Raw genomic sequence first — 14,597 nt, 5'->3', positions numbered from 1 at the left:
TTTTAACCATCTTACGCTGCCTTATGTGATCTCAATGGATAACTTGCTCTTAAACCGTTATCTTTTCAAATCTTATAGACATATAGGGTCTAAATATAATTGTTGTCTGCCTAGCTTCTATTTGATTTGTGGATGCTAAGTAGTAGGGTACACGTATATTGAAAGATAGTGTGTACTAATTTCGTGTTGTCTGATTAGTTATCATAACCGTCACATACTATGATTAAAGGCATAAACTCTGAACGAAGTATTTAATAAAGCTAGAATCCCATGTCTTATTTCATATAACTTGATTTTTAATCTCGTAGTTAAATCATTCTAGCATAATTACTATAGATAATTAAACTCAATTTGATACTTGTCTTAGTAGTGAATAATAACCATACATTGTTGCATAAGTGCACATTCTGAATTAAACCAATCTCTGTGAGAATGAACTAAAATTAATTTATACTACTTCTGACCGCGTACGTTTGCGTGTTTTAGTGCGAAAAGTTTTTTGGTGCCGCTGCCGGGGATCGATGTTAAATTTAGTTTATGTGCTTGGCATCAGCAGTTGTTAAAGTTCACTGACTCAGAATTATTTCTCATACCAATTTTACTTTGATTGTGTGTTTCAGGTTATCGATCGAGTGTGTATGCTAACATATTCTCAATCTGATAAAGACACACTAAAAGAAGTAGAAACGGAAGTGATCATTGCAATGGGAGAACTAGCTGCAGAAACGAAAGCATTTAAGGATTATTCTCAACTGAAAATCAATGACATTCAGTCTAGCATTGTCTGGCTAGCCATTATAGCTAATACCTTTGAAATCAAGCCTGGCACGATTAAAATGGTACATAATTCAGTCCAGTTTGGGGGTGCTCAAATGGAAGATCCCAATATACACATTAGGGATTTCATCAAGATCTGAGACACCTTCAAGTTCAACGCTTTTCGTAAGATGCTGTGAAACTGAGACTTTTCTCTTTTTCTCTAAGGGATAAGGCTAAGATCTGGTTGCACTCTCTACCACCGGGCTCTATTGCGACATGGGAAGATCTTGCTCGGAAATTTCTTACTAAATTCATCCCCATGGCAAAAACAGGTACAATCAGGAACGCTCTTACTCAATTTGTATAGAAATCGGGAGAATATTTTTGTGAAGCTTGGGAGCGCTATAAGCAGATTCTTAGGAAGTGTTTTCATCATGGAATGCCTGATTGGATGGTAATAAATTGCTTCTATAATGGGTTGGGAGCACAGTTGAGACCCATGCTAGATGCAGCATCAGATGGAGCCTTATGGGCCAAGAGCTATGAGGAAGCTTATGAACTAATTGAAATGATGGCTACTAATGAATATTAAAACCCAACTCAGAGATTGCCACAAGACAAGGTAATAGGAATTCTGGAGGTGGATACAGCTACGGCTATAACGGCTCAGCTAAAAGTGTTGACTATGAAAGTGGATTCTCTGGCTAACTATGAAGTTCATCAGATAATAAGTGTTTGTGAGCTTTGTACAGGTACATATACGACGAATCAATGTGCTATATCTACTGAGTCAACACGGTTTGTGAGCAATTTTTAGAGACCACAGCAACCAGTTCCTGCCACTTATCTTCCTAATAACCGAAACCATCCTAATTTCAGCTGGAGCAATAATCAGAGTGGTATGCAACATCCACAACAGCCTTATCAGTAGTTTGGAGCCAAGCCATTCAAGCCTCCTGGTTTTCAATTACAATATGCACCAAGGAAACAATTTCAGAAACCGGTAATGTAACAATAATCTCATGAAAGTGTTGGTCAATCTGCTAATGAAAAATCTGAATTGGAGGAATTGAGGCTAATGTGTAAAAGCCAAACGGTTTCGATCAAAACTTTGGAGAATCAAATAGGACAAATTGTTACTGCGCTACTGAATCAACCACAAGGAACTCTTCCTAGTGACATGGAAGCTAACCCAGGCAAGAGGGAAGTCAAAGAACAGTTGAAAGCAATAACTTTGAGGTCTAGAAAGGTCACTAACTATCAAAAATCAGAATCTAAAAATTTTCGGCAAAAGCTAATCGCGCTCGCACTCCATACAGGCGCGCCCGCGCCTTTCCCTGTACAAGAAAGTGCAAATATTGACGATACAGCTGATCAGATGATGGAGAAGTGGAAACAAAGAAAAATTCTATTGAACACACTATTCCTGACCAGAATACATGTTACAAACAGGTCTATCGGCCTCCTCCATATCATAAAAGATTTCGGAAGTAGAAGTTCGACAAGCAATTTGCTAAGTTTCTGGAGGTTTTTAAGAAATTGCATATTAACATACCTTTTGCGGAAGCTCTAGAGCAGATGCCGAGCTATGCTAAGTTCATGAAGGGTATTCTATATCGGAAGTTGATGCTTGAGGAGTTGGGAACAGTTGCTCTAACGGAAGAGTTTAGTGCGGTGCTGCAGCAAAAACTGCCTCCTAAATTTAAAGATCCAGGAAGCTTCACGATACCATGCACCATTGGCGAGTTATCTTTCGACAAGTGTTTGTGTGACTTGGGAGCTAGCACAAATCTGATGCCATTTTCTGTCTTCAGGAAACTTGGTCTGCCTTATCCAAAACCTATAAACCTGTCCTTACAACTGGCTGATCGGTCCATCACTTATCCGTGAGGTATAGTGGAGGATGTCTTGGTTAAGGTGGATAAACTCATCTTCCCTGCTGATTTTGTCATCCTAGACTTTGAGGAGGATAAGAAGATTCCTATTATCTAGGGAAGACCCTTTTTAGGTACAGGCCGGACTTTGATCGTTGTGTAAAAGGGAGAACTTACAATGAGGGTTGAGGATCGGGATGTCACTTTTAATGTCTTCAACGCAATGAAATTCCCCACGGATGAAAAGGAGTGCTATAAAGTAGAGCTGGTCGACTCTGTAGTGAATTCGGAGCTTGATAAATTGCTAAGGTCAGATACCTTAGAGAGAGCTTTAACAGGGGAATCTGATAGTGAAGATGAAGAAGAGGTTGAGTAACTTCAGTTTTTGAATGCATCTCCGTGGAAGAGGAAGTTAGATTTTCCATTCGAGTCTCTTAGATTAACAGAGCTGAAAAATACTCAAGAGCGTCTTAAACCATCTATTGAAGAAGCTCCCACACTTGAGCTCAAACCACTGCCTAATCACTTGAGGAATGTTTTTTTAGGTGATGCATCTACTTTACCTGTTATTATTGCATCTGACCTTTCAGGTAGTGAAGAAGACAAGCTCTTGCAAATTCTGAGAAAGTTTAAATCAGCAATCGGGTGGACTATAGCAGATATCAAGGGAATCAACCATTCCTATTGTATGCATAAAATTTTGCTTGAGGAAGGAAGTAAACCTATCGTTAAACATCAGAGAAGAGTCAATCCTATCATGAAAGAGGTGGTGAAGAAAGAAATTCTTAAATGGCTGGATGCATGGATCATCTATCCTATTTCAGAAAGTTCGTGGGTGAGCCCGGTGTAGTGTATGCCAAATAAATGAGGCATTATAGTTGTGGCTAATGAGAAGAATGAGCTTATCCCTACTAGGACAGTCACAGGGTAGAAAGTATGCATGGATTATCGGAAGCTGAATAAAGCCACCAGGAAGAATCATTTTCTTCTTCCATTCATCGATCAAATGCTTGGCAGGTTGGATGGTCATGAGTATTATTTCCTTCTGGATGTGTACTCAGGCTATAATCAGATTTGCATTGCCCCAGAAGATCAGGAGAAGACCACTTTTACTTGTCCTTTTGGCACTTTCTCTTTCCGTCGAGTTTCATTTGGACTCTGTGGAGCACCTGCTACTTTTTAGAGATGCATGATGGTCATATTCTCTGACATGATTGGTATTAATGTGGAGGTGTTCATGGATCACTTTTCTATTTTCGGGTCTTCTTATGATGAGTGTTTGCATAATCTGGGCTTGGTGCTGAAAAAGTGTGTTGAGACCAATCTGATGCTTAACTAGGAAAAATATCACTTCATGGTGCAACAGGGTACCATTCTTGGGTATAAGGTATCTAGAAAGGGGCTGGAAGTGGATAAGGCGTAAGTGGGGGTTATTGAAAATCTTCCTCCACCAATCTCAGTTAAAGGAATTCGCAATTTTCTTGATCATGCGGGTTTTTATCAGCGATTCATTAAAGACTTCTCCAAAATATCTAAACCCTTGTGCAATTTGTTGGACAAGGATGTTCCCTTCAAATTTGATGAAGAATGTTTAGCTGCTTTCGAGAGCTTGAAAAAGAGTTTGACTACAACACCTGTTATTACTGCACCCGATTGGGATGAACCCTTCGAGATGATGTGTGATGCTAGCGACTTTGCAGTTGGAGTTATTCTTGGTCAGAGAAAAAGAACATTTTCCATGTGGTTTACTATGCTACTAAACCCTTAATGGTGCTCAGCTGAATTACACTACTATGGAGAAGGAGCTTTTAGCAGTTGTCTACGGGTTCGAGAAATTCAGATCTTACTTGCTTGGGACAAAAGTAACGGTTTACACTGATCATGCTGCAATTAGATATCTAGTCTCGAAGAAAGATTCAAAACCTCGATTAATTCGATGAATTCTCTAGCTTCGGGAATTCGAGTTGGAAATCAAAGATAAGAAAGGTACAAAAAACCAGGTAGTGAATCATCTCTCACATTTGGAAGATCAAGGTAAAGCTTCACAAGATAACACGTTAATCAATGAAACTTTTCCTCATGAGCAAGTTTTTAGGGTGGAAGAAGAAGAACCATGTTTTGCAGATATTGTGAGCTATCTTGTGAGTAATGTTATTCCCTCAGAATTTTCTTATGCTCAAAGGAAAAAGTTTTTACATGAAGTGAAGTGGTATCGATGGGATGAGCCATTCTTGTTCAGACTGGGGGCAGATCAGATAATCAGGAGGTGCATTCCGTATAGTGAAATGGAGGGTATTTTGCGAGATTGTCACACCACTGCGTATGGTGGCCATTATGATGGAGAGAAGACAACTGCCCATATCCTTTAGGTGGGATTTTTTTGGCCAACTTTGTTTAAAGATGCTCATCAGTTCGTGTTGAGATGTGATCACTGTCAACGGGTTGGAAATATGTCCAAGAGAGATGAGATGCCTCTTAATATGCTTCTAGAAGTTAAGATTTTTGATGTGTGGGGAATAGACTTCATGGGACCATTTATCTCATCGTGCAACAATCAATATATTCTTTTGGCAGTGGATTATGTGTATAAATAGGTTGAGGTTAAAGCTTTGTCAACCAACGATGCTAAGGTGTTGGTAAGTTTCACTACACCAAATATGGCCTATTGCAAGCACAAAATATAATTGTGTTGCAGAAAATGTTACAGTAGAACAAATTTTTCAACTCTATTGCAATAATTTATAAAAGTGTTACATAAAATACGTAAGTGTTGCATGGTTAAGGTCCAATTTGAAAAAATTGTAAAACGTGCAACATATTTCAAGTAATGTTGCAATAATAGTAACGCTTTTGGTCAAATTGACCGAAAACACAGGCGGGAACACTGAAATTGGGGATGGCGGGATACCAAAAATTATTTTACACTTTTATTTTGGCACCAAAAATTGAATACACTTTTATTTGGACAAAAATTCACCCCCAAATCTATTACATAGAAATTCACACCTCTCTCTCACCTCCCTCGCATCTCTCTCTCTGACCTCCCTCAAATCTCTCTCTCGCACATCTCTCTCACACCTCTCTCACATCTCTCCTTCACACACCTCTCTCACACCTCTCCGTCGCAACTCGAAGCTCATCTCGAAGGCTTTCTCACATCTCGAAGGCTTGAAGCTCATCTCTCTCACTTGAAGCTCGATTGAAGCGCGATTAAACTCGATTAAAGCTTGATATAAGGTAAAACTCATCTCTCTCACTCTTCAAACACTCCTCTCTCTGATTATTTGTGAATGCATGTAAAAATTTTGTGTATTTTTTGTGTTTTTTGTGTTCTTTTGTATTTTGTTTTTGTTTTGTGTTTTTGTAAAATTAGTAGGTTCTTGGTCTGACTATTTCTGAGAATTTTATTTTAATTTTTTGATGTTTTAAAGTCAAAATACCATGTTATTTTAAGTCAAAAGTGCCCTGTTCTTGGTCTGTTTTTTTGTGTTCTTGTTGTAATTATAAGTCAAACTGCCCTGTTCTTGGTCTGTTTTTTTGTTCTTGGTTCTTGTTGTTGTCTGATTGTGTTGAAAACTTAACTGAATTTTGTGGTTTTGTTTCAAAAAATTTATGTAGAAAATGGATGTTGAAGGAGAGAAATGGGTAACACTTCCCAAGTACAGTGATAGATATAGGAAGGGAGTTGAAGCTTTTGTTAACCAAGCATTTTCCCGATATGCCGTAGGAAACGAGCTTAAGTGCCCTTGTAAGAAATGTGGTAATCATTTTTGGAGTGGTGCTAAGGCTATACACGAACATCTAGTCTGTAATGGTCCTTGTTCCCATTCCGTTGAATAGATTTACGAGGTCTCAACCCATGAGATAGATAGGGTTGCTGATGAGATGGATATTAATATAGGTGTAGGTCTTGGAGATGAATTTGATGCTATGATACACAATGCATATGGTACTAATGACGTTACTGACCACGTTGGTAGAACAGGACTAAACGATGACGTAAGGAAATTTTATCGCCTTGTTAAGGAGGGTGGACAACCGTTATATCCCGAGTGCAAAAAATTTAGTCGATTAAGTTTCTTAGTTAGGCTTTATCAACTAAAGTGCATTCATGGATTTAGCGAATCAGGATTTAGTGACTTACTTGAATTGATAAAGGAGGTTTTCCCTCATGTAAATCTTCCGTCTTCTTTTAGTGCGGCAAAGGGTATGATTAAAGACCTAGGACTTGATTACCAAAAGATACATGCATGTCCAAATGACTGCATGCTCTTTTGGGCAGAAAACGAGAGGCTGGAGAATTGTGCTAAGTGTGGAACATCAAGATGAAGAGTAGTTGAAAAGAAGGCGAAGGCCAGGTCTGATGCAAACATAGAACTTGCATCGAATCCTAAAATCCCGGCTAAAGTGATGAGATACTTCCCTTTAAATCCAAGGCTGCAGAGAATGTTCTTGAGCTCTGATTTCTCGAGCTCAATGACATGGCATGCTTTATCACGAAAGAAAGATGGACGGTTAAGGCATCCGGCTGATGGAAAGGGTTGGAAGTCGATGGACAGTAAATATCCTGAATTTGTAGCCGAAATGCGAAATGTACGATTGGGTTTAGCGGCAGACGGTTTCAATCCATATGGATCAATGAACATATCTCATAGCACCTGGCCAGTAGTGCTCGTAAATTATAACCTCCCCCCTGGTTAATCATGAAACCCGAAAATCTAATTCTTTCAACCTTAATCCCTGGTCCAGTTTATCCCGGTAATGAAATTGACGTGTATATGCAACCGTTAATTGCAGAGTTGAAGGAGTTATGGGCTGTTGGAATAGAAACTTATGATGCCAGGTTAGACAACACGTTTAAGCTACACGCAAGCCTATTATGGACGATAAGTGATTTCCCTGGATATGGGATTTTATCCGGTTGGAGCACAAAAGGAAAGCTGGCTTGTCCTTCATGTCACTATGAGACCTCATCGACATATTTGAAACATAGTAAGAAGGTTGTGTATTTAAACCATCGAAAGTTTCTCCCTCTAGATCACAAGTGGAGGTCCGATAGGCGCAGATTTAACGGAGATGTGGAAATGCTATCATGTCCTAATATATTAAGCGGAGAAGAGGTTGAAGAACTATTGCGTGGTTACGAAAATGATTTTGGGAAGCCGCTGAAAAGAAATAGAGGAACATCAGATTGCCCTTGGAAGAAGAAGTCCATTTTTTTCGAGCTACCATATTGGAGCAATAATATGGTTAGGCATAACTTAGATGTTATGCACATTGAGAAGAACATTTGTGACAAGATTTTGGGGACTTTGTTAAATATCGGAGGCAAGACAAAGGACCATCTTAATGCTCGTCAAGATTTGGAAGAAATGGGGATTAGAAAAGACCTTCACCCTGTCAAATGTGATGATAAACATGTTGAAATTAGGGCATCTAGTTTTGATATGACCAAAAAAGAGAAAGAGATCTTCTGTTCAGTTCTAATGAATGCTAAGCTACCATACGGATCTGCATCAAATATCAGCCGGTGCGTTCAAATGAAGGAGCGAAAGATATCGGGTTACAAAAGTCATGACGCGCATTTTATTCTGCAATTTCTATTACAATTTACTGTCGTAAAAACTCTGAAACCTGAGGTAGCAATTCCATTAATGAGGTTGGGAGCATTCTTTAGAGGCATATGTGGAAAAGTCATTGAATTAGAAGATGTTGAAAAATTGTAGAAGGAAATAATCGAGATACTTTGTGAGCTTGAAATGATTTTTCCACCTGTATTTTTTGATATAATGGTTCACTTACCAATTCATTTGTGCAAGGAAATAGAATTTGGTGGACCGGTGCACTTAAGGTGGATGTTTGGAATTGAACGGTATTTGTGCAAATTGAAGTCATACGTTCGGAATCGGAGTAAACCTGAAGGGTGCGTAACAGAGGGCTACTTGGTAGAAGAATGCCTTACATTTTGCTCTAGATTTTTTGATGAGCAGTCTAAGAGTGGGACCGATACCAAGGACAGTCATACAGATGGTGGATATCCTATCAGGTCTGAAAGAAGCAGAGAAGGAAAGTCTATACATCTGGACAACAAGACATGGACAAATGCTCATCGGTACATATTATTCAACTGTGAAAACGTGGAAATCGAAAAGCTAAAAGAGTAAGTTCTAATTAACAACCAAAAATCAAGATTAAATAAAAAAAACTTTAAGACATTATAATATTGTGCTAACTTGCTGCTAATCCAATTGTAGTGAACACCATACCCTTGTTCAAAAAGATGACAAATTAAAGAGGTATAAGCACGAAAGAATGCATACAACTGACTTTCAAAAGTGGTTGAAATATGTGGTTCAAAAAAGAGATGGAATTTCACTGGAATTGTCCTCGTTGGCAAGGGGCCCTCTTCGTTCGGAAAAGAGATTTACAGGTTACAATGTGAATGGATATAGATTTCACAACAAGCTCAGAGATAGTAGGTGTACGACACAAAACTCTGGTGTGTTCCTCACTGCCTTAACCACCAGTTTTGCGAGTGCAAAAGATAAGAACCCAATAGTTGGGGATGTGGGATACTACGGTGCAATTGAGGAGATTATTGAAGTGGACTACTGGGTGCGGTGTCAGTAGTACTTTTTAGGTGTTGTTGGTACCAAAAAGCTGGGGATTACTATGGGTTAGCAAGAGTGAACTTTAGTAGGTTATGTCAAAAGGAAGATCCCTTTGTCCTCGCTACACAAGTACAACAGGTCTTCTATATTGAAGATCCCACTGAAAAGAATTTGCAATTTGTTCTTCAGAAATATCCAAAGGATCAATACTCTGAAGTAGAAGAAGTGTCTGACATAGGTTATATCCCGCGAGTTGACATACCTGATACATTCACTTGGTCCAGAGATGATGTCCCGAAAAAACAATTCCCTGTTACACCTAATGAAGACCTGGATGATTGATATATGACATTGCACTGATTTATAATTTGTTTATGTAATTGGTACTTAGAGTTTGCTTTGTAATTTGTTAGTTGAATGAGTTGGTCTGTAATCTATTTTGAACTTGAGTTGAACTTGAGTTGGTTTGTAACTTGAGTAGTAATTTATTTGGAACTTGCGTTGGTTTGTAATCTATTTGTCTATTTTCTACATGAGCCTCAATTAGTTTCTTGTTTTTTTTAATTTGTAACATCTAGGACTTGTATTTATATCACTGACAATTTGTTTGTACTTTTTAATTTTCAGGATGGCAAGTACATATTATGTTCTCAGGTTCTTTCACAAGGGAACTTTTACAAAATTCAAATATGTCGGTGGGACCTGTAAAGTGATTTTGGAGTATGTTGATGCAGACCAATTCTCGTACACGGTTCTGATGGAGTATGTGCTAGATGTGTTGAAATACAAGGAAATTGGTGGTGTTTATGTGAAGAAGGTTCCTTCAGGTTGGCACTTGATTCAGTCTGATGCTGACTTAACTGCATTCCTAAGCAAAGTTGAAGGTAAAAGGTTGGATTTTTATGTCGATGATGTGGTTGACCAATCTGTAGAGGCTAAGCAACAGGTTCAACCCCATGTAGTTGTGCGACCAAGAACACAATTTTTTGAAGGTAATATATTTTCATGTTGATGATGCATTCAATTTGTGCATATTAAAATGTTACATATTGTTAAACTGTTATTGCACCAACAGGTCTACAAGCAAAATGAAATTTTGTGACAGTGGATGCCCTGCAGAAACAGAGGACAAGTCGCTGATTGGCTCTTGAAAATTTGCAGGTAATTTTTCTTTATGTTTTCATATAATTACTCTTATCAGTTATGCCTTGGATCTAATTATTATTTGATCCCTTTTTTTCAGGTAACAGATTATGAGAGGAAAAGAATGTTGCAGATTGAAGAAAATAAAAAGAAGTTGAAGGAGTTGGGAATATATGCGGAGAAAGATAAGAAAGGCACAAAAATCACTCCACCTGATGATGATGAGGAAGTTGATAGGGAGTACATTCCCGAACATGAGAGCTTATCTGATGCAGAAGAAGAAGATGTGCGAGTTGTTACAAAGAAAGCTGAGCAAGTTGATGACAAGAAAGCAAAAAATAAAAAGGTGACCATTCCGGTGAAAAGACCGAACACACGTTCAAGGGCCACAGCTCCTACTGAACCCACTGAAAAATCACCCCAACAACCAACTCGAGAATTAACCCCTCCACTGCCACCTCCCCCTCCCTTACCTGAAGTTACATCACCATTCTTCCCATTGAAAGTGGCTCCTGCCAAAAAATTCAATAATTTAGGAATTGGTACGATGGAAGCTTATGTTTTAATGAAAGAATGTCAAAAGAACCTTGAAAAAGATAAAGGGCTAGGGGATGCTGGTGGTCAAACATCTGAGCCACAACCTGATGAGGAACTGAGTGATGATAATTTAGGAGGTCAATTTCTATTTCTTGATTTTGGCTTAATTCTATTGTTAATTTTTTTCTTGATTTAATTGGCATTCAACTATTAATTAAGTGTTTTGTAATATATTTAGGTGCACCCAAGAATAGAAAGCGTCGAGAACCTACACTCATGAATGACGTTTACAGAAGAAGGCCTGATGAAAGAAAGGTCATTAAACTGAATTGCGAGCTTCAGGCCATCGCTGATGATGACAACGTCCTCTCTGAATTTACCAACTTTTTAGGTACGTTGGCTAGGCAGTCTGTCCCACTTGATTGCCTCTCTTGGCATAAATTTCCTGAACAGCAGAAGGAAGAGCTCTGGAGTTTTGTTAAGGTAAACCAGAAACATAAACACGATAATTTACTATGGTATATTTTGTTAGTCTTTAGGTTTAGATCGAGTTGCACTAATTTTAACAAATTTTGCTAGTCAAAATATGATATTCCTGAGGAAGGAAGGACGTACACATTGCGAACAATTTATGCTTTGTGAAGGCTGCACAAAAGCCGATTTAAGAAGAACCATTATCTTAAGTATGATAATGACGAGGACAGACTCAAAAATAGGCCAAATGTTGTTTCAGTCGAAGAATTTAAGATTTTACTTAAATACTGGGGGGATAAAGACGTGAAGGTATGCATTTTAAATATTGAACAGCTAGCCAGTACTCTACATCATGTTGGAAATTAATTATTTGTTTACACATTATTGAATGATAAGGATCGAGCTCAGAAAAATGCAAAAAATCGCAAGTTAATTGTCGAAACGCACACTGCTGGTCGTAAAAGCTTTGCACAAATTGGGGAGAAAATTGTATGTCCATAATTTATAAAATCGATATTTTTTTATTATCTATTTACGATTTCATAGATTCACTTTTTCTTGTGATTTTTTCTTGAGTTCTTGGTTTATCTTTGTAGAAAGCAAAGAAAAAAATGTCACCTAAGCAACTAGCTCCCATGGATGAAATTTATGTGAAAACCCGTAAACGAAAAGAAGGGCGCGAATACATGGTAATTTAAATTACTCATTTTCAGTTACAGGGAGCAAGTCATTTTAATTTTCATTTTTAAGCTAAGGAACATGATACTAATGTTTTATACCTATTAATTTGGTAGACTACATTGGTTGCTGAAGATGGCAGTGGGGACCAAGCTGGTAAAAAACCAAGTCATGGACCGAATTGGCTTCTTGGCAGATCGGGGAAATGCAGAAAAACAAAGAAGGCTCAGCAACTAAAAGATCTAGGCAGTACTGTGCCTAATGATGTCACTGACTTGAAAAACACAATAAGGGAGGAACTCATGGTTGAAATGCAAGAGATGATAGAAAGAAAGGTGTTTGATAAAATGACCAAAGTGGTGGCAAGACTTGGAGAAATCAATCCAGATTTCAGCAACATTAATGTTCAAGAGCTTTGTGCTGCTGCTACGGATGAAAGCGAGGATAGTGATCATGGTGATGAGAATTTGGAGGATGACAATCAGGTGGACGGCGAACAGGATGATACTGAAACTGCAATTTCTGATGAATGATGCTCAGTAGTTTTATTTCTATGTGCATACTTTTGGTACTTGGTCTTTTGATATTTTGGTCCAACAATATTGTTGCTGATGTTTAGACTATTATCAGTACTTGGTTTGATATTTAGACTATTATCAGTACTTGGTTTGATGTTTAGACTATGATGCAGTATGTGGTTTGTTGCCACTTGTTATTGTTGGATTTGCTAAATTGCAAACTGAAATGTGTTTTCAGGATTTTGACAAGTATAATTTGTCAGGTTATTGTAATCACAAACAGCATATTGCAGTTTTACCATATAAAAGTGTTGCACAAAAATGTTGCCATATACATTTAAAGTATTACACTAGGAGATAAAAATAGTGCAAGCACATGTTACTAAAAACCCAAAATTTGTTACAAATAGTATAAAATGTTGCAAAAAATGTTACAACAACTCGATTTTGTAACATTTTAAATATAAAAATGTTACACTAAAGTGTTGTAAAGTTCTATTGTAACACCCTTAAATGTTACAAAAACAGAAATAAGTGTTACTAAAACTCCATTTTGTAACATATTTACATATTAAAATGTTACACAAAAGTGTTACAAGATCTATTGTAACAATTTAAAAATGTTACAACAAGAGGAAAAAGTGTTACAAAAAAGCTCTATTGTAATAACCACGAAAGTGTTACAACAGACTAAAATTCGTTACAAAAAGGGTCTATGGCAACGGCCGCAAATGCAACGCTGGTTTTTGGCAAATATGTTACCATAGATTCTATTGTAACATATATTGGGTCTACCACAACACTTTTTTGGTCTTGCAATAGGCCATATTTGGTGTAGTATTTTCTTCATAAGCACATATTCACACATTTCGGTAATCCAAGGGTAATAATCAGTGACGAGGGATCGCATTTATGCAATCATAAATTTACTGCATTAATGGAAAGGTATTGTGTGAATCATCGTGTTGCCACAGCTTATCATCCTTAAACTAATGAACAGGCTAAAGTCTCTAATCGAGAGATCAAGCGAATCTTGGAGAAGGTTATGAGTCCGTCAAGGAAGGATTGGTCATTGAAGCTAGTTGAAGTGGTCTATAGAACATCATTTGAGACTACTCTAGGAATGTATCCTTTCTAGTTGGTGTATGGTAAGGCATGCCATCTACCTGCTAGGTTAGAACATAAAGCGTACTGGGCTTTGAATAAGCTAAATCTTGACACCTCCGGGGTTCTTTGCACCTGGATAGTACCAGGACATGTCGGCGGCTGGAGAAAAGAGAATGCTTCAAATTAATGAACTTGATGAGTTTTGTCTATAAGCTAATGAGAACAACAAGTTATACCAAATGAAAAAATGAAAAAAAATATTTTTTTACATTCTGAAGATAATTTTTTTACAGAAGCCAGGCTCGCCCGCGCCCTACCCAAGCGCGCCTGCGCTTGCTTTCTAAAAAAACAAAGAAAAAAAGGAAAAATTCAAAAAATAAAACACCCCACTCTTACCCGAATTTTATCCTAACCCTACCCATTATTCTACAGCTTTTATAACTTAGCCCCTTTAAATATCCCTCTTATATATTCATATCCATCTTATATATATACAAACCCTAGTTCTACATACACTATTTACACCCAATTCACACTCACTTGTTTGATTATGGAACCTAAGAAAGCAAGAGTTACGGGTAGTAGTAGCACTCATCCCTCTTCTGACGAGGACTCTAGTATGGGTGGTGGTGATAAAAAAATCACTTCATTGGAGGCACAAACGGAATTTGCTCGATTGATGTTTAAACTGATGGCTAAAGAGAGGGGATTCTTGCCTACGGCTCAAGATGGGAAGCTATTGGAGATGATTGTAGAGAAAGGTTAGGAGAGTTTTTGTGAGGTACCATCTGCGATTCCATTGAGCATTGTGCGGGAGTTTTATGCCAATGCTAAGGTTGAGAAGAATGGATTTTATGTGGTTCGGGGTTTGACTGTGGATTACCGGCCTGCTGCTA

The 14,597-nt window shown here is 37.9% G+C and overlaps 1 non-coding gene across 1 annotated transcript; it reads right to left on the bottom strand.

Moving 5' to 3' along the window:
• Positions 1-1,093: 1,093 nt before the first annotated feature.
• LOC141694860 (small nucleolar RNA R71) lies at positions 1,094-1,200 on the bottom strand. The gene has a single exon (XR_012564142.1). It is a non-coding gene; the product is annotated as a small nucleolar RNA R71 (small nucleolar RNA).
• Positions 1,201-14,597: the final 13,397 nt, after the last annotated feature.

The sequence above is a fragment of the Apium graveolens genome, chromosome 10, assembly GCF_009905375.1.
Source record: "Apium graveolens cultivar Ventura chromosome 10, ASM990537v1, whole genome shotgun sequence".
Classification (NCBI taxonomy): Eukaryota; Viridiplantae; Streptophyta; class Magnoliopsida; order Apiales; family Apiaceae; genus Apium; species Apium graveolens.
The sequence above is the reverse complement of the archived record's forward strand: the minus strand, read 5'-3'. Positions and strand labels throughout refer to the sequence as shown.